The sequence below is a fragment of the Scophthalmus maximus genome, chromosome 4, assembly GCF_022379125.1.
Source record: "Scophthalmus maximus strain ysfricsl-2021 chromosome 4, ASM2237912v1, whole genome shotgun sequence".
Lineage (NCBI taxonomy): Eukaryota > Metazoa > Chordata > Actinopteri > Pleuronectiformes > Scophthalmidae > Scophthalmus > Scophthalmus maximus.
Genome location: NC_061518.1, coordinates 17,815,065 through 17,839,924, shown reverse-complemented (window position 1 = coordinate 17,839,924; position 24,860 = coordinate 17,815,065).

Here is a 24,860-nt window from a genome sequence, read left to right as displayed (position 1 = left end):
AAGCATGCACAGCAGGGAGCCGTGGACACCAGGCTCCTGCACAGGTGAGGCTGCAGTAAGCTTTTAACAGGAGCCTTGTGACTCTGTCCACTGGCCTATTGTTAACACACACTGTTTCTCAGTGGAACCCTTTTTTCACGTGTAATTATTGTCACCAACAGTAGGATGGGCTTTGTTTGCCCCTCCATTCTTTACTGTGTGTTTTTTTCTGTTGTCTCTCTGTGTATGTATGAACGTTATAGGCAAGATGTTTTATCATCATCCGTAATAGTAAATGACCTGTTTTGTCATCTAGAGTCACCTTGAAGGTTGAGTTACATTTTATATAGAGATTTAACCCGTCTGCACATATTAATTTCCTCACAGCAAACGATGCAACGTAAACGCTCTTCATAGCGCGACTGTGTCGCTACATGTAAATGTAACACAGCGACCGGATGCACCAGCACATGCCTTTTAAACAGATATGTCCGTTGACAGTGCCTGGTAGGCAGCACTAAGAACCAAATTCCTCAGTGATCCTGTTTTATGACACAGGTTGTCTGCATCAGTCCGACAGAGGGGTGAATGTAGGGACAGTTCTGATTAATTGATTATTAGTTCAGCTTTGAAGCCTTCTGTTTTTCCCCCTCTTTGCCCAGGCTGATTGCTAATATTTATAACTGTCCGCCATTTAACTGGGACTGGGTCAGATGTAATATATTGCTACACAATTGGTCCTCATTTAACCCTGAGGATAGTAAAGCTGTCACGGGGGGAATAGTGTAATATTCACCTTCATGAAGGGGCAAAATACAGTTCACACTGGACAACTAAAGTCTACAATTTTGGTTCCATAATTTTAAAGAAGGTGAAATAGTGGTACTAATATTAAAAAATACTGAATCCTTTTTCTTTTATCCTCACTGATTTGATTGTTGTCCTGGAGCAAACATGTTTTGACACAAAACACAAAGGTTTGCATTAACAAACCGTCACATAACATAACACAACATAACATAACATAACATAGGTACTTAATTGAGGCTAGAGGAACTTTGTAGTAATAGTTATTCTAACTTTATAAGATATATATTATATATTGTATATACAGTTGTACATATAGAAGATATGGAACCTTGTTTAATCCTTTTCTGTATAGCTTCACACGAGGTCAATGTTTTTTCACGGGAATGAATGTGTCGCTTCTGATGTCTTTGTTTGTATTTTCATTTGCATTAATTTCTTTTTTAAGTTGTGTGGTCCTGAATTCATAACCCTTGACCCATGTGTAATCATTTGCAATTTAGAAAAACAAAAAAAAAGGTTCAGAAAACAATAAACTACTCCCTGTTAATTCCTCAACATTGGAAATACAGATTTCTCTGTGTGACAGACGTGATGGATTGACTGTGGTGTGTTGCGCCGTTGTCAGTGTTGAGTGTGATGATAGTCAGCTGAAGGCTCTCACTTGTCGCGGCTGAGGCGGAGTGAGGGGACGACTGGCGCCGACCCAGTCTAAACAGGAGTCAGCCCTCGTTGTCTGAACAGGTCTGCTTCACACTGGAGGGAGGGAGGAGGAGAGCGGCGGTGGGGAGAGACAGAGGAGAAGAAAGTCAGATATTCACACGCGCACACACACACACACACATGCTCCCATCCATTTGTTTGGTAGCAGTCAGTTGGACACTATTAACACATTGTCCTTCCTGTTCCTGCCGCAGTGAGCACAGTGACTTAGAGACACTTAAATGTAGATGTATCCGCATGAGATTTCCAAAATATTTATTCAAACAGTCAGGCTTACGTGGAAGCGGTGTGTGCAAGGACACACTATTGTATGCATCTCTGCTCATATGTTTACCTAATTGTACTTTTGTTCATTGCACAACATGTGGACTTGAACGAGTGTGAACCAACTGACGCTTTGTGTGATTTAATCTGGATTCATCAAACACACACTCTCAAGGCGCTCCACTCCCCTCCCTGGACGGTGGGCTGATCTGCAGCGCGACGCTCCCAGGCTACACTTCTCACTCCAGCCTCGGTGTGTGTGTGTGTGTGTGTGTGTGTGTGTCTGAGCGGGACGTGTGTGTGTGGGTGATGGCTGAGACAAACCATCTGTTTGGCTGAGTCTTGGTGTGCTTGACGTCCCCTCTGCCTCGGCGTGGCTGCCCTGCAGATGTTTTGGATGTTTTTAGCGCTTTTATTGTTTTTGATTTCCCCTGCTCTGTTTAGAACTGGAGGGATTACATCCCATCCACTGTGGGACATTTGAAGTGTCAGCCAAGTCTCAGTGCCCCTTCTGTGAAACTGTGCCATTGGACTCATCTTGCTGTTTCTTGTAGAATTAGACTGTAAACAAAATAGTTATGAGTGTGTATGCATGCATGCAACTTTTTTGATGACACATAGCAACATTTCCTCAGATAAAGAGCAACAGTGAGGGAATTGCCACAATGCCTTTCTGAAGAGGGTGGGGATTTGCTCTCATGGTGGCTTTTACTTTCTGTGAATCCCACTTTAAAAAAAAAAAGAGACTGTTCTTGTTACCATCTGAAATATGTTTTTATGCTGTGAAGTGTGTGCTGTCTACAGAATGTAATCTATCACGTGAAAAGAATGCCTGTGCGTCAAAAGTCAAATTCCTCACGGTCCTACTGTGTATAACGCTGTACTAATGCGGACTCTTAACACCGGATATCACATTACACAATTTAGGGATTTTCAGCTTGCGTCAGTCATAATGGGATTCCAACCACTCACCACTCATCATTCAGTGACGTCTGATTGATTGGTGATGATTATTGTTCCTGAAATAATTAGGCAGAAGTGGGACAATAGGAGAGAATTAATAGGACCAAATAGTAAATGTGGCAGTCGTCTTCTGTGAGGAATTTCTGGATCTAACTCTGACGAAAATGATAAAATCATGTATAGTAAACTTTGATGTGGAAAATTTGTTGTGCCGTGTTTGGGAGCAGGAGTCTCCCCAGAAGTCTGTTCCTCCAACTTCGAGCATCTGTTTTTTGCCATCTGTCATTGAAGGAAATGAGTCACGCCAACTCGCGAGAATCTTCTGGAGTCTGTTGGATCCAGTTTATCTTTCTCTTGCCTACAGAGCCTCTTTGGCTTGGTGTTGGAGGGATCTCACCGGCCGCCCTTATCTATCGGTGGCCAGGCGGGGTTATCTGCTCTGGCCTCCCTCAGACATAAGGTCCTCAGACCTCACACAGACCGGTGGAGCGAGAGGATGTTCTTGTTCTTTAACGTTTCTAAAAGAATACATATTTTCCTGCTGTACAAGTAAAATAACATGATATAGTTATATAAATATTGAATACTTACATTGTAACAGCTGTTGTTTTTTATCCCACTCAACTTTCCATCATATTTATATGATATGTATATTTGCTGTTGATGTCAGCCATATTTGTTATGGTTGAAATGTTCCCCCGCAGTGTCGAGGCTAAACCTAACTCAACTGTGCAAGTCTAAATTAGTCAATTGTTATTCTTGTCGGAGAGGGGTAATAAGCCCACACTTGCCCCATGTGTTTTGAGTTGGCCTGAGTGGTGAGTGGGGTGGGTGGTGTTGACTCTGTGGTGAAAAGTGGCCTTGATCCATCTCTGCGTGGTCACTTCCAGGTCAGGCTGTAGGCAGAGTCGTCGCAGGGCGTGGAGGGGGGAAAGCAGGATATCAGAGACAGGCCAAATAAACAAACCTGTCAGCCGGAGCATGGCCCTCTGACCTCCCCTGTCCCATCTGTTTTCTTATCTACTCCACTGCTAATACTGAGAACAAGTGACACCTCTCTCAGGCAAGCACTCACTGTTTTCCTTCCACTTAGCCACAGCAGAGGTGCACAAGCACAGACGATATCGTATGGCCTGTGGAGGCAGAGCTAAGCCGATGGCAGAAAAGCTTCTCGTTATCCGGTATGATAAACACAGTATTTAACCCGTTTAATTTTTATAGTATAAATGTACTAGATGGCTAAAATGTGTTTTTCTAACTTTGAACAGATTTGAAGTTCAGCTAAAGAGATCTCAGATATCTTTGAGTGGCACAGGAGGGAACACTTGTTGATACAAAAATGAATATCATGCTGTCAGAGAATCACTCCGACCAGCTGCAGAGGATGTTAAAACATGAGATACAGATTATGATGATAAACAAATGAAGCAGGTCTAAATCTGGGCTCAGACTACAGAGGTTTGAAAATCCTGACCGAATTTTGAAATCGGGCTGCATCACGCACTGGAGGATAATCTATGCAGATATTCTTCTATCTAATCTCAATAATGCACACACAAGTACGTTTTGAAAATCATGTCACATCACACACTACGAGATATTATTACGTTTTTTTGCTCCAGAGGGAGCAGCGCACAAGTGATAGGTCTTTGGCACGTTGTACAGGCACTCCTGGTCTTGCAACACTGTTGAATGATTGACTCTCGTCGATTCTGCACAAGTACTGATGTAATCCTTGTGATTATAAATCTTAAATATCAAACATTCGGCAGGTAGTTTGGTAGGTTTAACAATGGCTCTGTAAACCCCTCACACTATCAGATAATCTGGGCAGAACACCAGTACCCACCAAGGTTCCAGACCAGATTTCTCCTCCTCTCCTTTTGGGGGGGCCAAATCAGGGTTAAATCAGAGTGAAATGTCTATAGTCTGAGCCTGGCTTTACATGTATCATAAACCTTCAAGTCAAAAAGACAGTCGATGGACAGAAACATGACGTGCTCCCTGTGGCACCTAAACCGCGTCACCGCTGTTCCCTCCCTTCAGTCACTACGTCTTCAGTCAGTAAGGTCAGACAAGATAGATCACACGAGTTACTATTGTGGTTTTAACAAGACCGTCCATCTTTCTCCACCTTCTCTCTGGCTGTTGGTCGGTGCTGGCGGGGAGGTCACAGACCCGTTATGCCTGTAGAGGGGTGGAGTGGATGGGTAGTTGATGGTGCCAATCACTGGCGAGGGCGGAGGAGCAGGGGCCTGTTAATGAATCTCCCAAGGGACGAAGATTGCGGGGGAGGAGCTGCAACAAGAGAGGAGGTTCCGAGGGCGTAGTTTTGTGTGTTTGGGTCTGTGCGTGCGTGTTGTCGGAGGGGAGGGGGTAACAAGCTGTCACACCGCAGGAAAGTCTGCTCCAGTAAGTCACATCTGCCAAGGGCCACAAGGACCATGCCTCAGGGCTGCAAGGTCAAAGGGCAAGACGTCCCCCTGCAGAGCGCTCAGATCACATATCCGCTCCAGTCAATAAACTGGCTGCTGTCACTGTTACAGACACTGACAATACTACTCCTTTTTCTATAGACCCAACTGTGGAACTGCATCATATTGATTTACAGTATGTCTCAGTCTCATTTATCTGTTTTATTTTTGGGATCCGTCAGAGTGAAGGATTATATTTTTTTGATAAAGATGTGTGTGGAATCAATGTGTGCTGCTGATAAAAAAACATTTCACAAACTTAGAATGTTTATTTTTTTGTGTTGTTTTTTTTGCTGCCACTGTCTTGTTAGAAGATACGGATACCGACAAAATACTGGTCCAGTCGTGAGGAAAGACATTTCTAACATGTGTTAAGAGATGCAAGAGATTACTTATGATCATCTTGGCTGATTGATTCTTGGCATGGTTGAAGTTTGGTGCAGTGGAAGCTGATTCCCTGTGCGGGCTGTTTCATGGCCTCATTGCTAGCGGAGATGTGGAGATATGCAACCTCCTGCTGTACTTACAGTTTCTGACGAATCAGCAAGTAGCATCCTTTTTGTTTTCTTGACCCTAACCACTATCTCTCATGTCCCAGAGCCATCCTAAGGGTTGTTTTCTCTGGATTATCTGATCTTGTGCCCTATTTCTACTGCAACGAGAGCATGAGATGCAGCCAGCGCCCTTCATTCTCTACCCCCACCTCTCTCTCCATCGTCTCTTCAGAGGGTGACCCTCCTCTGCCTCTACCCGTTTACAAGTTTGGCGAAGCCCATGACCTCCGGGCGCAACTCCCTCGGTGACCGGTAATGGTTTATTTTCTGTCAAAGTGCATTTTGGTACCACTCCGCTCAAATTTTCTGGGCATATTCAGCAGTAGTGCAACTTGAACCAGTCATGAGCTCACATGTTTACAGTGAAGGGCTGCCATTGTTTGTCACACCTTTCAAATAAAAGGTAGCCAAGATGGACAGTGTTTACAGGATGCTGGGAGCTGTCGGGGGCTGCGGCTGGCAGCTTTGTCCACTGGGATGGTGTTTGTAGGCTAATTTGATGGTTGCTGAGTCCTCCCCCACCTCCCCGCTGCAGCCCGAGCGGTGCGCGCCTGGATGCTTCATGGTCAGCTCGCAGTTTTGTACATTATTATATTTTAAACAATGATTTTCGTCCTACAATGGATAATGGACCATTGGTTTATTCCTCACAGCACTGCTGCTCCTTTTACCAGGGAAGGTGTAAATAAACCAAATGAAACAGTTCATGTTTTATTTGTTTGGCTGGATTTGTTTTTTCTTTATGTGTTTATTTCAGTAGCAAATTGGTTGTGGAAATATGTAAATAAAGTGGTTGTCGAAATATGTAAATAAAGATGTGGAAATGGGGAAGGTGCTTGTTCACCCCTTATCGTATCAGCCCACAGCAATGGATGCTTTGCGGTCTGGTTTCTTTTCAGGTTATTCCTTTAATTTGCAACGTGAAAACATCACCAAACATATGGTATTTTATATATTGTTGTTATGGTATTTTACAGATAGACAAAAAACAATGGGTAAAGGAAGAAAAAATAATACAAAAAGAAATCTAATGAGGCTAATGGTGATGCAGTATATAGCAGCATCACAACTAAGGTAATTTGAAAGTAAAATTAGTATGTGGCTATACGTAGATCCCACTTCATTTACATAATACTGACATTTAAAAAGTAAGTATGTTTGATTTAAAGGAGTTATTTTAAACTATTAAAGGAGATATATTATGATCATATGCTATCATAATCAAGACGTTTATGAAAAGGTGACTCTTGCTTGATCTGTACAATAATCTGATGCAAATAGTTGCCTGATTTTTTAAGTACATCAAGCAGGACATTTTTTATCAGTGACTTCAAAGTACTCTATGTTCATGAACCCATTAACCTTTCCCCCGCTTTGAACTGTTTGCGTAAACACGTTGATGTAGTCATGATGGCTGCAGGTACATTCCTAATCCAAGTTAATGTAAAAAAAAATAAAGAAAACAGCTGGGCTATGGTGCAGTCGAATGGAGCAGCCCGAGGGCGTTTATCGCAGCTTGACTAAGCATTTGTGGAGTAATGATGAAATGAGTGCGACTGTGTGTCAGTTTCCATCACACTGTGCATGTGTCAAACACTCAGAGAGAGCAGAGGAGCAGGCCGCACCGTCCCGCATGCACCACTCCTACTGCTGCCTGCCCTGTCGTTCTCCATCTGTTGTCAGAGATCTCACAGGACCATCATCTTCTCCACCTCTTCCTCCTCTCTCCTCAGTTCTCCTATTTCTCCTGACCTCTTCCCAATCTCCCATCTCAAATTTTCCTTCCTTCGCTGTATTTCTCTATCCTCCCTGCCCCAATTCTCCTCTTCTTCTTTAACCTTCAATGCCGACTAATTAGGGGGCTGAGGAAAGGGCAGTACAAAGACATCGTCTGGCCCACCCACTGACCCCATTCCACCCTTTTCTCAGCCATCATTTCTAGCCATTAGCCCTGTCTTAGTCTTTTGATTAGGGCCAAGAACGCCTGGACACAAAGGGCTAATCATGGGATACAACTGGCTGGGCTGTGTCGCTCACCTTTGGGACTGTCCCCTTCCCGTCCCACCCTGCCTACCTCTCTTGTTTGTCTTTGGTCTACTGCCCAAGAACTGAGCCTCTAATCTATTTGCTGCTTAGTGAGGCAAACCGTCTGTCTCAGTCTCTCTTACTCGCTGTCATTAAAAGAGATATTGTCTTTCTGTCCTGCTTTATGATCACGTGTCCTTACTTGCTATCCCCCTCGTTTTGTTCTATATTTCGTCACAGAGGACACACTGCCACCTGCACTGAAACTGAAGACTGGCTTTGGAAAACACAACCATCCAATAACCTGTTTTCATCTGCATTTTCAATTTGAGCAAAGAAATGCTAAGTGGAAACATCATAAATTTGAGGGGAAAAAAGCCAAAATATTGCAAAGGAAATGATTTTACATTGACTGTGGAGGAAAAGTCGGAGTATCTAAGTGTACATCCACTTGAGCTTCCTCTCCTCTCCGGAGATTGTGGCGGAAGAAAACATGAGATATTCTATGGAACCTTTGTCAGATTACCACCTTAAACAAATACAAATGCTATACTTCCATCGTGTTTCCAGATGTTCATTGATTTAATTTCATCATCCCGTTGCACCACCATCTTCTGCGACAGTCTAATGGCATCTGACTGGAGAACTGGTGCCGACCCAAGTAGTTGATGATTTTATATAATTCACAGATTATATCCAAATTGAAATCAGTACTGTCCTGTTCTGTTGTTTCATAGAGTGCCAGCTAGCTTTGTTTGCTACTCTGTAGTAAACAACAGTAATGTGAAGTGAACACTTCCGTAGTTGTTCTTGCACACAAAGAAACATGTTTCGTCATGAAATCGCAGGCACACAGTTCAATCGGTGTAGTTGATTGCGTAGGTGGAATCCAGCCAGTTGAAACCCAAGTATTTTGCCGCATGCCAACATGTCATTCTTCTGGCTACCGCTCTACGATGAAACCTCTGGGCGGTTGCTGTGATGGACAGAAAGCTGCTTAGATGAAATTGAGGGGAAACTTTCCCATGTTTTCATCTGAAATGTGTTAAGACTCGCAAGGCGTCGGAACAAAGCACCCACTCTGCAGGACTGTCATACTGTCTGCTTGAAGTTGGCAGGGCGAGCTGGAATTACGGTGAACGTCTTTGAACTTTCGGATCCGTTTAAAACAAAGCTTGCTCATCATCACCAACCTCGCCAAAGTCCAGGTGTTGTGAAGCTTCGCTGGCACATAATCTCAAGGAGAAATATGAGATCTTGGTCTCTCATATGATATTGGCATATGCACTGTCAGTGATTTTGATTTGTCATTTACCACATTCATCTTGATAAATGTCAGAAGATCTGATTAAAGAAAGATTTGTTTTTGTTTTTTTGTTCATCGGTTTATTTAAGTTTACATTCAGATTCATTCATTTATTTGATTAGACAAACTGTACATTATAGCAATGAGGCCACTTTTGTCCCACATTGATCTGCTTTTTTTTTTTTAATCATGCAATTATCCCACACATTGCAATCTCAGTTTATCTTTTCATTTATTCAATTTTTATAATCATGTACTTCCTAAAACCAGCCAAAGCATCTGAACCCCATTACCATTCTTGAAAAACCATTTGTTCCTTACAGGAATCCTTGAGGGTGAAATGTCCTACAAGCAGGTAAGTATGTCAGCAATGCAAACAGATCACATAGGCCCATTAAAGTGGGTGGTGCTTGACTCACACATTACACATTTGAGTCGGCCAGCACTTTTGGCAGTTACTCTGCTAAGTCCAGGGGTCACGTAGGTCATCACAGCAAGCATGCAGCAAAGAATCCTGCCAGAATGTTGTTTTTTTTCTTCCTTTTTTTGCAGATGTAATCACTTATTCTTTGATGTATTATTTAGATTTATATAGAAAAAACACACGAACAAGAGTTGGATGACACAAAACTAAATATTGAATTATCTCTAACATTTGAAAACCCTCTGACCTCGAAGACATTTTTTCCTATTTTTTTAGGGAAAAAAAACCCTGTAATGTACAGGCCAGTTATATACATCTTTATTCAGGACAACCTAGGCTATCAGAATATGTTTGCTACAGTGACATCACATGAATGTATAAATAGTTATATGACCATAAAGACAAAAAAGAAAAAACGGAAATTGAATCTCACAGACATTCATTATAATGACACACCAAACAACAATGATGAAGATTTTTCCCTCTTGAAAGCTGTTTTTTTAAGCTTTGGCTATAAGATAAAACAATCCAAAACATTCTTACTAATGCAAATCAAAAGTTATTTAAATTTTCTCCACAAGTCCAATGAGTAAACAGGAGGAGGGAGAGGTCCTGTTTTCAGTGTAAAATCTTTGTTTTTTTCGACCAGTCGACACCACAGCGTCTGATTGGTACAAATCTGTGACAAAGCCTCCGATTGGTCAAGTGCATCTAAAATGGAAGGCTAGAAGTCCGCTAACAACAACAGAAGCCTTTTAGGTCTTGAAAAACGGGATGAAAATTATCATATAAGTCATTCGATGTTGGATTTATCCTCATGGACACGTTGTATGAAGACTCCGAAAAGGACAATGAAGTTCCAGGCCGCAGTACAAATCTTCTGAAAGGGCCACGATCGCACGGAAGCCCTGCCTGGAACAGAGCGAGTGTTAGCTTCCCATCAAAACAAACTGTAAGTTGCATGAACTGATCAAATGTCATGAGGACTTTTATCACATGGTTCAGGCAGAGAGAAAAAAAGAGTACAAACTTGTTTTCACCTGGTCTTATTTCCTTTGTGCAAAGAGCAGCAGCTGCTGTGGAGCTCATGCAGGTTTCATATCAGTCTGATTAACAGATCCATGTGGTCGCAAACTTCTGTGGGAACAGTTTGTATCCATTATGACCACAAACCCAAACAGAGACCTGATGATCGTAAGTGATCTTCTCAGTTCAGTGCCAATTTGATGGGCCACAACTGAATACCACAATCCTCGTATTGACAACGTCAAGAAGGCGAGTGCAACACACAGAGGAAAATGGCTACAACGGCTGGAGGCTGATGAAAAGATGAAAAGTCTTTCATTTATAATATTTCTGTGCTTGCGTCCATCAGTTTTTCCACATTTTGTTGTATTTTTTAAATATATTTGAGTCATCCGTTTGTCAAAAAATCTACAAAAACAATGGGGTGGATTGGGTCTTGTCACGTAGGACGCTGACTGATGTTCTTCTTCTGCTGGTTTCCTCGTCCTCCTCCTGGATGCCCTGGATTAGGGCGAGAGCAGACCTCCCTGCTGCCGCTCACACACGCAGACCTGCTTCTTCTCAACTCCTCAATCTCAGCTCTCGCCCCCTCAGCCCGCTTGTGTGTGAAGGGATGCAGTGTTTTGTACGGGCATGTTTCAGCGTGCGTGTGCAAGGGCAACTGTGTGTCGGTATGCTGTGTGGCTTCGCGTTTGTCCGTGCACATTTCTATGTGTTTGTGTGTGTGTGTGTGCTGGGGGGGGGGGGGGGGGGGGGGGGCATATGCGTTGGCTTTTGAGATTTAGCAGGAATGTTTTGGGGATCACTGTTTCAGATTTCACCTCAGTTTTAGAGGTAGCAGAGGAGCGATGGGGGCTTGAGAGAGACAGAGAGAAACAGGGAAACAGGGAGGAAAAAAGAAGGGAGGAGAGTGTGGCTGGAGGAGGGTTAGGCGTAGGGTGGGGGCTTCAGGGTAAATCGCTCCTCTCTCAGAATAATTTGATCCCCTGGCTTGGCTGGCTGTTCTTGACTGTGTCTTGTTCTGTCCGTCTCAGAACAATGCAGATGGAGTAACGTTTCAGGTCGGAGGGGAACACTGATTCTCCAGACAGGTAGTCACTGCCCCTCCCTCCTCCTCCCCATACCCCCCATTTACTTCTCCCTCACTGTCTCTCTCTCTCTCTCTCACACACACACACACACACAATACACACACACACACAATACACACACACACACAATACACCAGCTTCATGTCCTTTTCTCACACGCTTGCTCTCACCCCTTCTCGGTCTCTCTCCCCCCTGGTTCGTATGTTCTCATTGTGCTTCTCGTTCTTTCTCACCCCCTCCATCTCCTGTTGATTCAGTAGACAGGTAGTTCACTCTGACCCCACTGCCACTACCTTCACTCCCGTCCCCTCTTTTTTTTACTCAGCCCCATGTGCATTCCTCTGCAGAGACTCAGTATTAAGTGCAAGCAGCCTGACCCCCCCCCCCAACACACCATTCATTACACACTGTTCACTCTGTTCCTTTGTTTGATGATCTGACCTTTGTCAGACCTTTTACAAGACGCATCCTAACTGAACAATAAATCACTGTTTTCATTGATTTCCCGAAAGGATTAAAAAATAATAAAAGTAATAATAACTGAACTTTTTCAAAATGAGACGAAACAAGGCCAATAGTTTTCCATGATAAGATGAAATACCATTTAAATTTGTCTCAACCATTAAAACATTTAGATTCAAATATCTGCATAAACTTGACATACATCACCATCAGTGATTGTTACATGTAATATTCACAAAAAAATTTTTTAATTATGAATCTGTCGCAAGGCTCACTCCACTGGATCTCATAAACTTTAACCATATGGGGTGTTGTCAACCAAATTTGCATCGTCACTTTGCTCTTCATCCAAGGTCTTGTTGTCCTTGTATTCTCATATTGGTACAATAAGATTTACTATAAAGTCTCAATTTAAAAGCAACTTGACTGACGTAAAGTCCTGTCGGGTGCTTAAGGTGGATCGAGCTGCAACTTTTCCAAAGCGCATGACGTAACATCGGCATCCTGAGCTTCATAAAACTCCTTCCCTTTCATGTCATGCATTAGAAATCAAATTAAATCCTCAAATGAATTGAGTCTTTCAAGTTTACAGCAACAAATACATTTTCCCTTTTTCCAATCTCCCATTTTTTCTCCCCTCAAATGTACAGAAAGTCCATTAGTACCATTTATCATTAACCTCCCTGTGTGTAAGTTGTGGGTCCACGTGGCCGTGTTAGTTTTTCTCCCTGCGAAAACACAATCATTTCCCAGCGCTAAGAGCCCTTAATGGACTGGAATGGGCACTCTGAGGCTCATTAGCATTAGCCAGCTTCCTACTCTCCGTTAATGGAGAAATGCTCTTTATATTTATAATGCTTTTACAGAGAGGGCCGATCAATATCATAATCTACATGATTGTGGAATATGAAGTAAGGTTTTTTTTGCGTGCATTAGGGAGAAAGTATTGGTTTGAGTTGCAAAACAAGAAAACACTTTGATAAGGGTGTGGTTGCGGGTACATGAATCCCGATGCAATAGGTGGAGCAATAAAAGGATTCTGTTTATGTAACTGGCATAGTGATGACTGAAAAAGTTTGCTCGTTGAATCTCCAAACTTTTGGAACACTTTTTCTAATTCATGTTCTTCTTCTTCAATTCAAACTACTTAAAACCCCTGAAACCAAATCAATCAGATACATGAATACTGGAACAATGTAAATATTGTATGGTCTGTACACTGTCACATGAGTCAGTGCATGTTTATTGGGTTTTTCTTTGGCTTTGGAGAAAAACCTCCTGTAAGTCTTCTTCACATTTCTTTGAGTAATGTACAGACTCTGTGTTTGGAAGATAAGCAAGTGGGCACTGCTCTTGCTCTGAAGGGGGCTTCCCCAGCACCTCTATTTCCTCTGTGTGTGTGTGTGTGTGTGTGTGTGTGTGTGTGTGTGTGTGTGTGTGTGTGTGTGTGTGTGTGTGTGTGTGTGTGTGTGTGTGTGTGTGTGTGTGTGTGTGTGTGTGTGTGTGTGTGTGTGTGTGTGTGTGTGTGTGTGGAACTTGAGTGTTATCGCTGGTGTTGAGAAGTGTGAGCCATGAGGATGGTGACACTAGTGAGGAATACCAATCACTAGAGCTGATGATGTGTCATTCTTACGATGAGTCTCAAACACACACACACACACACACACACACACACACACACACACACACACACACACACGAACACACACGCACACACACACACACACACACACACACACACACACTCGGAAATACCCGGAAGCTGTAAAAGCCCTCAACAGTCATGGTGGTCCAATGGGATCTGTCTCCTTGAGGGCCTGGCTTTACAGTAATGGACCACAGGAAGGACACAAAAGCCACATTATTCTCACAACACATCTCACACACACATTTTTTTTAATCATAATATTTATTAATTTCTCCGTTCATGCACATCACTTGTGTCCTTACTGCATGATAATTCTGTGTTTTATCCTTCTATTTGAAGGAAGTGGTTTTTTTTTGGTACATTGATTACTGAACCTCCTAGATGCTTTTTTGTGTTGTCAGATTGTGTTTATACTTCTGTCTCCTTCTCTCTGTCTGTCTTTCTCACCCACTCACTGTTTTTCACCCCTCCCCTCTCCATCAAGCCTCCCTTTTCTGCAAAAATCCCCCTCTCTCGACCGTAGACTTCTTTTGCGCCATCACCAAGGTCAGGCTCACCTGTTTGGTGTCGTGTTGCATATCACATTTGATTCATATGGATCAACTCATTCTGCCCTGTGAGTCCCATTGTTTTTACCTAATACTGCTGTGAGGCGCACTGATACCAGGGGCACAGTCACTTCAGCAAGTTGACCTCCGGAGCTTATTGATCAGAACCACTTTGAGGAAGTTGAGTCATTAACCGAAAGGACTACGGTGGCAAAAAAGAGTTACCTGGAGGAAAACGGCCTCGCCGAGGAATCTCTGGGGCCTGTTAATCCGGTTATCTTCTGTGGAGATGCAAGCAAGCTGATTTTCCTTTAACGTACGGCTGAAGTTTGGCAGCATGACTCATATAACATAACGGTTTTACTAAGCCCCAGCCCCCAGAGTTATTGTTATGCTTGTCAGATTTTCCATTCTTGCGTTGCACATGTGTGGTTTACTTCTTCTTTTTCTTTTTTTCTTTTCTGAGACCGAGCACATGTTGAAGCACGACTGTCCTGGGTACATGACAGGTTTGTTTTTTATTTCTGAAAGGTCTTTGAGCCTTGTAAAGTCAAAGTCATAGCGACAAACGGGCATCGTACTGTTGCTCTTCTGCAGTTTCTTTCAGGAGTTGTCCTCAGAGAGAGAAGCAGCCTCTCTCATCCACATGATTAACCACCTCCAGTGCGCGCTGCGGGAACATCCATGTAATGTGCATTGACAGTCTCCAAGACACTGACCCCAAATGTCCCTAATAAATTTAGTAAAGTCTACACACAACACTTAAGCAGCATTCACCATGTCTCTGAAATCGATAATGACTGATTTTTGTTTTGGTAATGTTGCTCCCTCGCAGGTTTCCTTGAACTGACCCAGGTGTAACTCATATGGTGGGGCAGAGAGATGAAAAGTAGATGTCATATAATTTATACACTTAATGCATGTCCAGTGTGTTTGAAAAAAACCAATGCAGCATGAAAGGTTTAAATATACATTTTTTTAATTTGGAGGAAACATAATTCATGATAATTTGGGTTAATTTTTAATTCACTTTGTTCTGTTATATTTCCGTGTCTCTAAGTGATTATTCATTTGAATGTTGATCCACATGCTGAAGTACAGTTTATACAGCTCAAGTATCCGCTCTTCACAATAATCCTCATCCTTCCAACCTGCAACAGAGGTCCATCTCTCTCTCTAACCACCCCCCCCCCAAGTTTCACACATCTGCTCTTTCCCTTCCATAATTTTCACACATCTAATAAAATAACAAATTAGAAAAATAGTCAAACCATCACAGCACATTTAAGTATGTCAATAATCTGTAGTGTTTGTGTATGACATGTTCATATAAACCTTTGGGCTTTCTTAAATTGTACTAGCAGTGTGCGTGTTTTGTGCAGCTTCATGCAGACTCCAGTAGGTGCTGCTGGAGAACAGCAGAGTCGGCTTTAGTGTGTGTGTGTGTGTGTGTGTGTGTGTGTGTGTGTTCGTGTCCACACACAATCTGGGCTCACCACCAACCTGCTGTCAGCAGACAAGACCACGACTCACCACGTCTCCAGGGAGACGCTGAGAGAAAAAGCCACAGCAACACTAAGTGCCAATTCACACCTGTGACAGTACAGTATTTGGAAAAAATATGCTTTGACCTGCTTTTATTACTAGATGCAGTATACGTGGGGTTATACTGCATTAGGACGATTTAGACAGACAGAGAACATAAATGCCTCTGTTTGTCTAAAGTCAATCATTGCATCAACCACTGTCTATGAGGGTCAGCTAGTATGTGTGATCTGTTCCTAATGGTCGAAAAATGTACATTTTACGGTGTTTTATAATGTAATGAATAAGGCTGCGATACTACAGCCAACTGTGACGAACTTACTGGTTGAACTGGTCTCCTAGTCATGTTGAGATAGCGATGCAAATTACCTTCAACAATTTATGATGTAGTTACGAATGCACAGAGTCACAGTTGTCGCGCCCACTCTGATTAAACAAGTCAGTGTCCGCTCGACAATGTCAAAAATGGATTAATCCGTGTCAATGCTTTTGTCTTGACCCTATGATTTTGTTTTAAGTGACTGACTGAAGGTGCACCTGGGCCTCTGAATGACAAAAGAACAACACCATTTGTCCTTTGAGCGGATTTATGATCTCCTGATCCACCTTCTTATTTCCTCGTATCGCATGAGGGTCCAGTTTGAATTCTGGCATTCAAACTTTGGCTTCACAGTTTGCTAATCCCTATCCATGGCCAGGAGTGATATTTCTACCGTAGCAGCAATTTCACTGCTTGAAAAGAACTATTTTAAGTTCAGTATCAGTTTTCACATCACCCGAATATGCTTTAAGACATTGTGTGAACGTGCTTCGGGGTAGTAAAGCATTGTCTCAAGTAGAGAGAAAAAAGTTGCAATTTGTACCTCCCCTAATCTTCTTTCCCCTCACCCAGATAAACCATCTGTCCTGGAATTCAGATTGCACTTCATAGGGAATTAAGGAGGCTCAACTAAGTAGGTAAATTCCCAGGATCCTACTCTCAAAACCTTTAAAGTGTACGATATACCCAAAAAATTAAAATCTATTTATATGTCTGGTCACTTAGGCCCTGGGATAAAATGGATGTCTTTTGGTATTCAAATGAAGCCCATACTTTTATATAAAACATCATGGTTAATACTATAACATAATTTATCTTATCTTAATCATCCCTGATATTCCAACATATCAGCAACTTGGTAGAGAAAAACGAACAACGCCATGCTTCCATCTCATCAGTTCTGAATACACGCACTGTAAAGTGAGTAAAGCGCTCCTGACGTACAGTAAGAACCTGCCTCTATGACCTGTACCTTGCATACAGTAGACATTAACCCTTTGTTATCCCCTGCCGGGGTGCCACTGGGCCGCAGCCACTGACAAGGTTAAGCTGTTTAGAGTAGGTGAGGAGATTACACATCTTATTATCCACATCTCTCTCTCTCTCTCTCTCCCCCCCCCCCCCCCCCCCATACACCCCTCCCCCGGGCCGGCCACATGGGGCCGCTCCGAAATTTAATACCATGTCTACAACAAGATAAGGCTTTCTTACGGACAGATTAACAATATGCCCATTGTTTGTTGCCCCCGTCCAGTCTTGCAAGCAGGCAGACACAGGCAGCCCAGGCGCTAAAGCCCAAGTGAACTCTGTAGCAGAAAGAGAGAGAAATGTAGGAAGAGAGAAAGAGTTTGGAGATGGATTGCTGAAGCAAATATAGATTCTTTTTTTTCTTTTTTTCATTTGTGAGGAGGGGGAGAGAGATAATGAGAGAAGAGACGTAGACAGAGAGTAAAGGAGTAACTCAGAAAAAGAAGGAATTCTGCAACCTCAGATTGTCTGGCACTACTGGGTCAAGCACACGGCATACCTCCTGTAACAAGAGACTGGGGAAGGCATGTCAGCGGCCAAATTGCCCCTCAAACCCACTGACAAGGATTGTCAGCAGAGAGGGGAGAGAGACTCATTCTGGCCGACTCCCCTCCCAGGGTTAATCACTGGCAATTGCAGAGAGAGGAGGTGCAATCAAAGGGCCGCGATGGCACGGCACTGGAGTGTGTGGCCTGCGGTGCTCGGTTGTGTCATTAGACACTGTGACTGTGACCAACCCTTTCTCAAATGATGAAAAAGTTGTTTTATCAAATGTCTGAGGAGGAAGGGGGATTGACATTGGTGTGTGCGTGTGCGTGTGTGTGTGTGTGTGTGTGTGTGTAAGGGGGGTGCTAGGATTACATGAGAGGGGATTCGGAGGTGATGAGGCTTTAAACTGGAGGGGTTCCCCAAAGACCCTGGGCTCCTGAGCACCTGGTGTCAGATCATGTGAGAAGGCAGGGCTGTGATTGTGGGTGAGTGATGATAGTGAAAAGGCACAGATGGATGGAGTTTTTCCTTTCTTTTATAAATATTATTCTTATGAACGCAAGATTGCAGGTCTGCGATAAAGTCTGCTGGAGATAAATACATTCTGTCAAATTTGCCTCATTCTTTTGGAGGCACGTGTTATGTAAATGGAAAATTTACAGCATATTTATGGTTATAGTTTATTCCTCATCAAAGAGCAATTCTAATGCAGCTCTCTTCTTCCAGCTGAAATATACTATACATATTTATTCATATAATATCTTAGTGTCACTGAAAATGCCAGAAGTGTGTGACCAAGTAAAACAGGAGATAAAGATAATAATTATGAAATCAGGTTTTGAAATATTAAATGAAAAATGATCTTTGACTTAGTAGTTTTTATCGAACTAAATCCTGTGTTTAATCTTCGAATCTTCAGCTGATGAATATGTATGAAGCGGTGTGTGTGTGCGCAGACGCACTCCCGCTCTCATTGCAGACTGTTTGTATTCACATGGTGACAGTTGACAGCTGTTTTTCCCTTTAATAAGATTAGGCTAAAGAAATTAGTTGTGCACTCTTTAATCTTTCAGTTAACAGAGGGGGCCACCTGGGGCCTGCTTTATCCCATCCCCTCTGAATGGCTAATCAGAGAGGGTCTGATTCATATATACGGGGATGAGCACAGCCCTCTCATGCACACAGAAGCTGCGCCTCTACAAGCCAATAAATTGATAATTCCCCACCCAAAGTAAAACTGGCCTCATTTCTAATGTCGGAGCCACAGTTTTATTTTTACTTGCCCTTAAATCTTACTCTGACAATGTCCTCAAATAACCTAAATACTAGCAGAGGCCATTCATTTGATTCACACAGGTTTACATTATTTCAGGTACTTTTGTTAACCTATAGTCTGGCGTCCATATGAAGTGACATGAGATTTGCATGCTTATCTATTCCTCCTGTTCATACTGGCCCTTCCTGCAAGATTACACAGTGTAAAATGTATTCTGAAGCTTATCGGATGCTAATATGATGCTTCAGTGAGACAAAAAATTGGGCAAGCTTATTGTTAAATAATATTTAACTCACTCGGTCATACTGTACCACTGCAGCCCAGCAAGGTAAGTGTCCAAGGAAAAAGAAAAGAGTGGATTTTACATAAAACAGAAAACAGAATGTGTGGATTTTGCCCCCATTTGCTTCATGAAGCGATCTCACGAAGGCCAGTGTGAAGCGCAGGAACAATTACAGTCGTAACCTGTTTCACTCTAAGTATTAGAATGTGAGTTTTGTTTCGGGACGGAAGTGAAAATTTGTCGGTTTATCCTTTAAAGCAGGGCATCGACAGGACGTTCACAGAGGCCACCCTTTTATAATCAAACACCTCAATGTGGACAAGGAAGAGATCTTGCTATTATACTGTTACCTCATATGTCGTAATAAAATGTATCAAACATATTCAGGTGTTAGCGTCGGTCTCATCTTCAGACAAAATTATATCTTATGTACGTACGACTCTCCCTAATCCCTAATGCTCACGTTGCCCGTGTGTGAAAGTGCTGTCACCCACGTTTGCTCTCAGAAGGGGTCTCTGCATGTTGGTTGATGTGGTTTCTCTGCAGTGGGAGCTGTAGTGGGCTGGTGTAGAGAAATCCACTCTGGCACAGCTGCACAAATGGGCCTTTTACTGGGCAAATCAATCAGGCAGCCCAGGGTTTGGACCTTTGCCCAGAAAGCACAGTTTGGTGGGAGTCTCACCTTACCCCGGGTGCACTGGCTGAAAGGAGCCAGTTTTATCACAGTACAGCACTCACCCTGTTGCCCCCGCTTTCTTTTCCTCCGCCCACGGCCCCTGCTCTTTCTCCTCCTGTCATCTCTTCTCCACTTCTGTAGCCTCATCGTTCCTCTTTCCTTGTCCTGGCTGTATTCTTCTCCGGTTCTCCTCCTCCTCCTCCTCCTTCTCTCATGCTCGGCTGGTCTTTGCACACTCTCCAACTTAACAGATTGCCATCAGGAGGTTGTGATATATGAGGAGAAATGTCATGTCGTCTGCTGCTATTCGCCATGCGTCACTCAAATCAGTTGTGACAGTTTCCTATTACATTGTTTACCTGCCTGAAGGCGGAAGCAGCCATACTTTACTCATATTCAAATCTGCTCGATCTGGAGACACCACAAGTCTATGCTTAGCTTCTTTAGGTTGATACGTTATGCGGTTTATAATGTCTACTGTTATTCCAGTGAGGATTGGTTTGCGAATGAGGACCAGATGGAGGGAGTTATCGTGGATGTTGAGATGTTTATGACAAGGAATAAACAGGGGCTTGCTTTAAAATATCACAAATCTAAGTCGCTCCCAAGGAAAATTCCATTTCTGGTTGAAATGTTGCACGTACACACTAGGTTTTGAGTGAGGTTTTGCCGTTAATGGTTGGAGATTTAAAAGGGAAAAAAGTGAGGTTATTGCATATTTGGGATAAATGTCACAACATTGCAGTGCAATCTGGATAAAAAACCCTGAATGCACAACCTCAGTATAAGCATCAGGTCTGACTCGCTGGTCAGGGGAACTCCCTATTGTCCCGTGCTTCTTATCTCTGCGGACAGGTCACCAGGTCGGAGAGATTAGATTGTCAGTAACGTGGCAGAACTTGGCAAGTGAGAAACAGGTTCCTTACAGCTGTCTGCTACTTCCTCACCCAGCCCCTGTCCCCCCCCCCCCCCCCCCTCACTGTGTGAGCGCATGTTTTTAAACCCATAACTGCTGCGTCAGTGACTGAATTCACAGCAGAAATAGTTGCCACACATTTTTGTAATATTCCCGGGCTCATCCCGTTCATAGTTGAGTCACACATTGTCCTTTTTAATATAAAGCCAAGCAGGATTAGATACAGGTAGATGAGGTTAGGCCGTTTGAGTTCCCCTTGTAAACCAACTGAAAAGTACATCCTTGTTTGGTGTTTTTATTGTCCCCCTTGAACCATGCTCTAGGAAATGACTGGGGTCAGTTAAATTAGACTGCTTCACATCCCATCACAACCAGCCAGGTTAAAAGACATCTGTGTGCTCTGTGTATGTTAAGGGGATCATTTGAATCAGAAATGACACACTGAATGATTCTTCACTCGCATTAAAGATGATTGTATTGTATCTGAAAATCTTACTTGAGACTGGAGATGTATAATTACAGAAGCTCGTTTTGTTCTTTTAAATATTTACTGGATTCTGTTTCTCTTTGAGTCACAGTGTATTAAGGATACAGGTGAAGAAATCCCCTCCCACGGCCGCTGTCGGCGGACCTGACGAGCTCAGTGTTTTGCCGAAATCTCCAGAGCCTGGCAATTAGTTAATTGAAAAGTTATGTACTTGGCATAAATAATTAAATACAGGGTCCCTGGAATTAGCACAGCATCCAGAGACACAAATGAATCCTCCACAGCAGGATGAGCAGAAGATAGAGGCACTAATGTTTGGCTCATTTTCTAGATCATTTCTTAATTAGAGAAACAGCTTTGTGAAGAACCCCCCCCACCCAAAAAAAATCTACCAGGTCCTGCTGAGGATGATCAAAAAAGTATGTTGTAAGAATCATATCCCTATACGTTGTTCTACACCTTCACACCTGCACCTCATGGTTAACAGAACGGCACACGGCCTGACAGAAATGTAGTATAATGAACAGTTAATGTTAAGGATGACTGGAGAAGTTCTCCGTTTTCCGAGATTACCTAATTTGTTGCATGTTGCAACAGCGTGTTGTTTTCAAAGCCTATCTTCTTTTTTCATGTGAACGGAATCGCGCAGACTAAACAATGTGGACTCGTCAGAACCGAGCAGACAACACACATGGTCCACGTTAAGAAAAACCCCCTTTGACCACGGCTTTGACCATTTGGCTTCTAGTCCGGGCAGCCACTGACTGTACGAACAGTCACAGTGAGTCAAATGCAAGAAGTGAAGGCGAGTTCCATAAAACTATCAAATATACATTACAGCCTTAGTGATGTTGACGGAGCACTAGTTTGGCGTTTAGTGTATGAAAATGTATTGCACCGTATCGTCTTGCACTAACAGAAAATTACAGAAGTATGCAGGTGTCAATCAACTTTGAACCACATTGCAAATTTTAAATTGTTTTTTTTCATCTGTAATTCTTTTAAGATGTCAACAAAGCTGTTGCACTGAATTCTATGCCTTTACTCTTGCAGTCTTTGTGCAACTCCTCCACTTCCACTGGTCTGTGAAGCAACAGTGTAGCACAGAGTAAAGCTGCACTCAAAAGAAATCAACTTGAGTATTCACGAGATGCAGTTGTTTTATTTCGTAATGATCCCCCCTCCCCCATTTTCCTGGAATGTCACATTTGTTTTTATTTATTGTGTATTGTATTTTTGTATTGCCTCATTCTTGAATCTGCTTATTCCACCATGCGTGTTCTTTTCCTCGCAAAGCTCACGCTCTCTCCATATACCAGACATATGTCAGTCACAATGCATGACATGGCCCTGCTGAGACACTCACGGGTTAACTCCGGGACCTGTTGTTGGCTTCTCATTGTAAAGCTTTCTTAGTTAGCCCCGGTGTTTGTCCGTGGTCATCTGAACAGGGCTAACATGACCTGCAGGACTCCTTTACACCCTGTGCAAACACTTCCGAGACTTCTCACTTGCCTCCGTTTGGCACCCGACCAGGAAGCATCTGTCACGGTGACTCCAAGTGACCAACTTTAGCCCCGAGCTGATGAATAATACAGAGACATGTGCTATTATTCATGCAACAATGCCGTGGGATTCTCGTTAAGGCTAATCAACTCTGAGAAGGTACAAAATGCTTTTGAAATATAATTTCAACCGAATCACCCGCCTGCTGGATATTTCAGTTCTGTTCTGTTATGTTATCACAAAGTTCGGTGGTGTATTTATTCAATATGCTTCATCGTCACATCATTTGTGATGTGGAGTGTCAGCAAATTCAGCTGTGAAAAATCAAATACCTCAGTGTACTTATGAATAAATTCACCACACTTGTTGTTGTTGTTTTTTTCCTCCAACCAGTCTGTGTCTCTCACCAGGCCCCCTTCGCTCTGCTGACAGATGAATGAGCTCTGTGCACCGCACTCCCTGTTCTGATGAAACTGATCACTTACCATCGGAGCAGGAGCCAAACATTAGTACTGCCGCCTCTCTGTTAGCTTGCATGGCGAAGTGCTGCGCTGGCCCCCTGCCCGTTTTGAGCTGGCTGGCTCTGGAGTTACAGCGGCGCGAGGATTCCATGACTGAGCTGTATTTACAGAGGTCATTTAGATGTTGATAGTCTATGCTTACAAGTGGATACATCATTTGTATGAATAATTTGCTGATAGATAGTGTTTAATATTTATGAAGGGCTTTTAATTGAGCCCACTCTTCACTGGGCCCTGGCAGGGGCAGAGACTTCTGGTGGTGTAAATGATCGTCACCAGTCATTTAGACACTAACAGTCCAATAAAGACACAGTTATTGTCAATTCAAAAATGCTACAATTAAGTAATTGTGTCTTTTGTTCATTCAAAAGAATTCAAATATTATATAATACATTACATGATCTACAAGGACAAGACATATTATTTCGTAAAGCTAAAAATAATTGGAAACAAATTATGTAATTCTTTGAGCTCAACCAATCTGGGGGTTTTTTGGTTCGTGAAAAAAGTGGCAGAAAAAGTGTGTGTGTGTGTGTGTGTGTGTGTATGTGTAGCTTCAGGTAAACTCAGCCTGGACTGTTGATCCCAAGGTCTAAGACTGTCAAACTGACAATAGATGCCTTAGTGGAGCCATTTAGGCAAAGAATGTCATAACAAGAAGCTTAAATCCAAGCAGTTTGAAATTGTAATTACTGGTGTATGTAAAGTCTGCAGTGACTGACAGCTCTAACAAAGACGTGAAAGAGGAGTGGAATTGTCCTGGAGAAGGGGAAAGCTCAAGAAAAGGCTGCTCGAACGGCTCTCAGCAGTGATCGCTGAACGCTGCCCAGCCTCCAGAGCTGACTGGAAGCATTCTGACACACTGGGAGGTCTGGTGATGGACAGGTCTCTCTGCAGGACATCCCTTTAAGAGAAGTGGGCTGCAGTCCCTCAGGGGCAGACATACCTGAACCACTCAGACAAGGTGAGACGGATCCCTCCGGCGGCTCCACTCGGGGCTCAGTGGGCTGGACTACTGCGGCAGACCTGGCGACAGAATAATAGGCCAATTACCAGTTATTTGTTCTGCAGTGGGTGGAGAGGGAATGTTCTACAGACCTGTCACTGCCAGACAAATTTGTGATATCACAATAATCCATTGTCATTGTGGAGGCTCCCTAAAGCTCAGTGTATTGAGTTTCCTCGCAAATGCTCTTATTAATTCTTTCAGAAGGCTGAGCGGTTTGATCAAGAAACATGTAGCCACATTGCTTGGTCAGCCATAATAAAAAAATATATATATTTATCTCAAAAATGAATATCATAATATTCTGACTTCAGATAGTTTAGAACTAGATGTCTCTGTGCACCGACTGAGTTTGCACGTCTCTCTGGAATATGACGAGTAAAGATGTTGTCAAAGTCTATTTTTGTGAAACTGACCCCAGTTCACAGGAAGTGATGCTTTATGTGTTTCTTAAAACAGCAATAGCAGTTTGTTGGAACTAAAACGAAGGAGATTTAATAGTCAATACCAGCG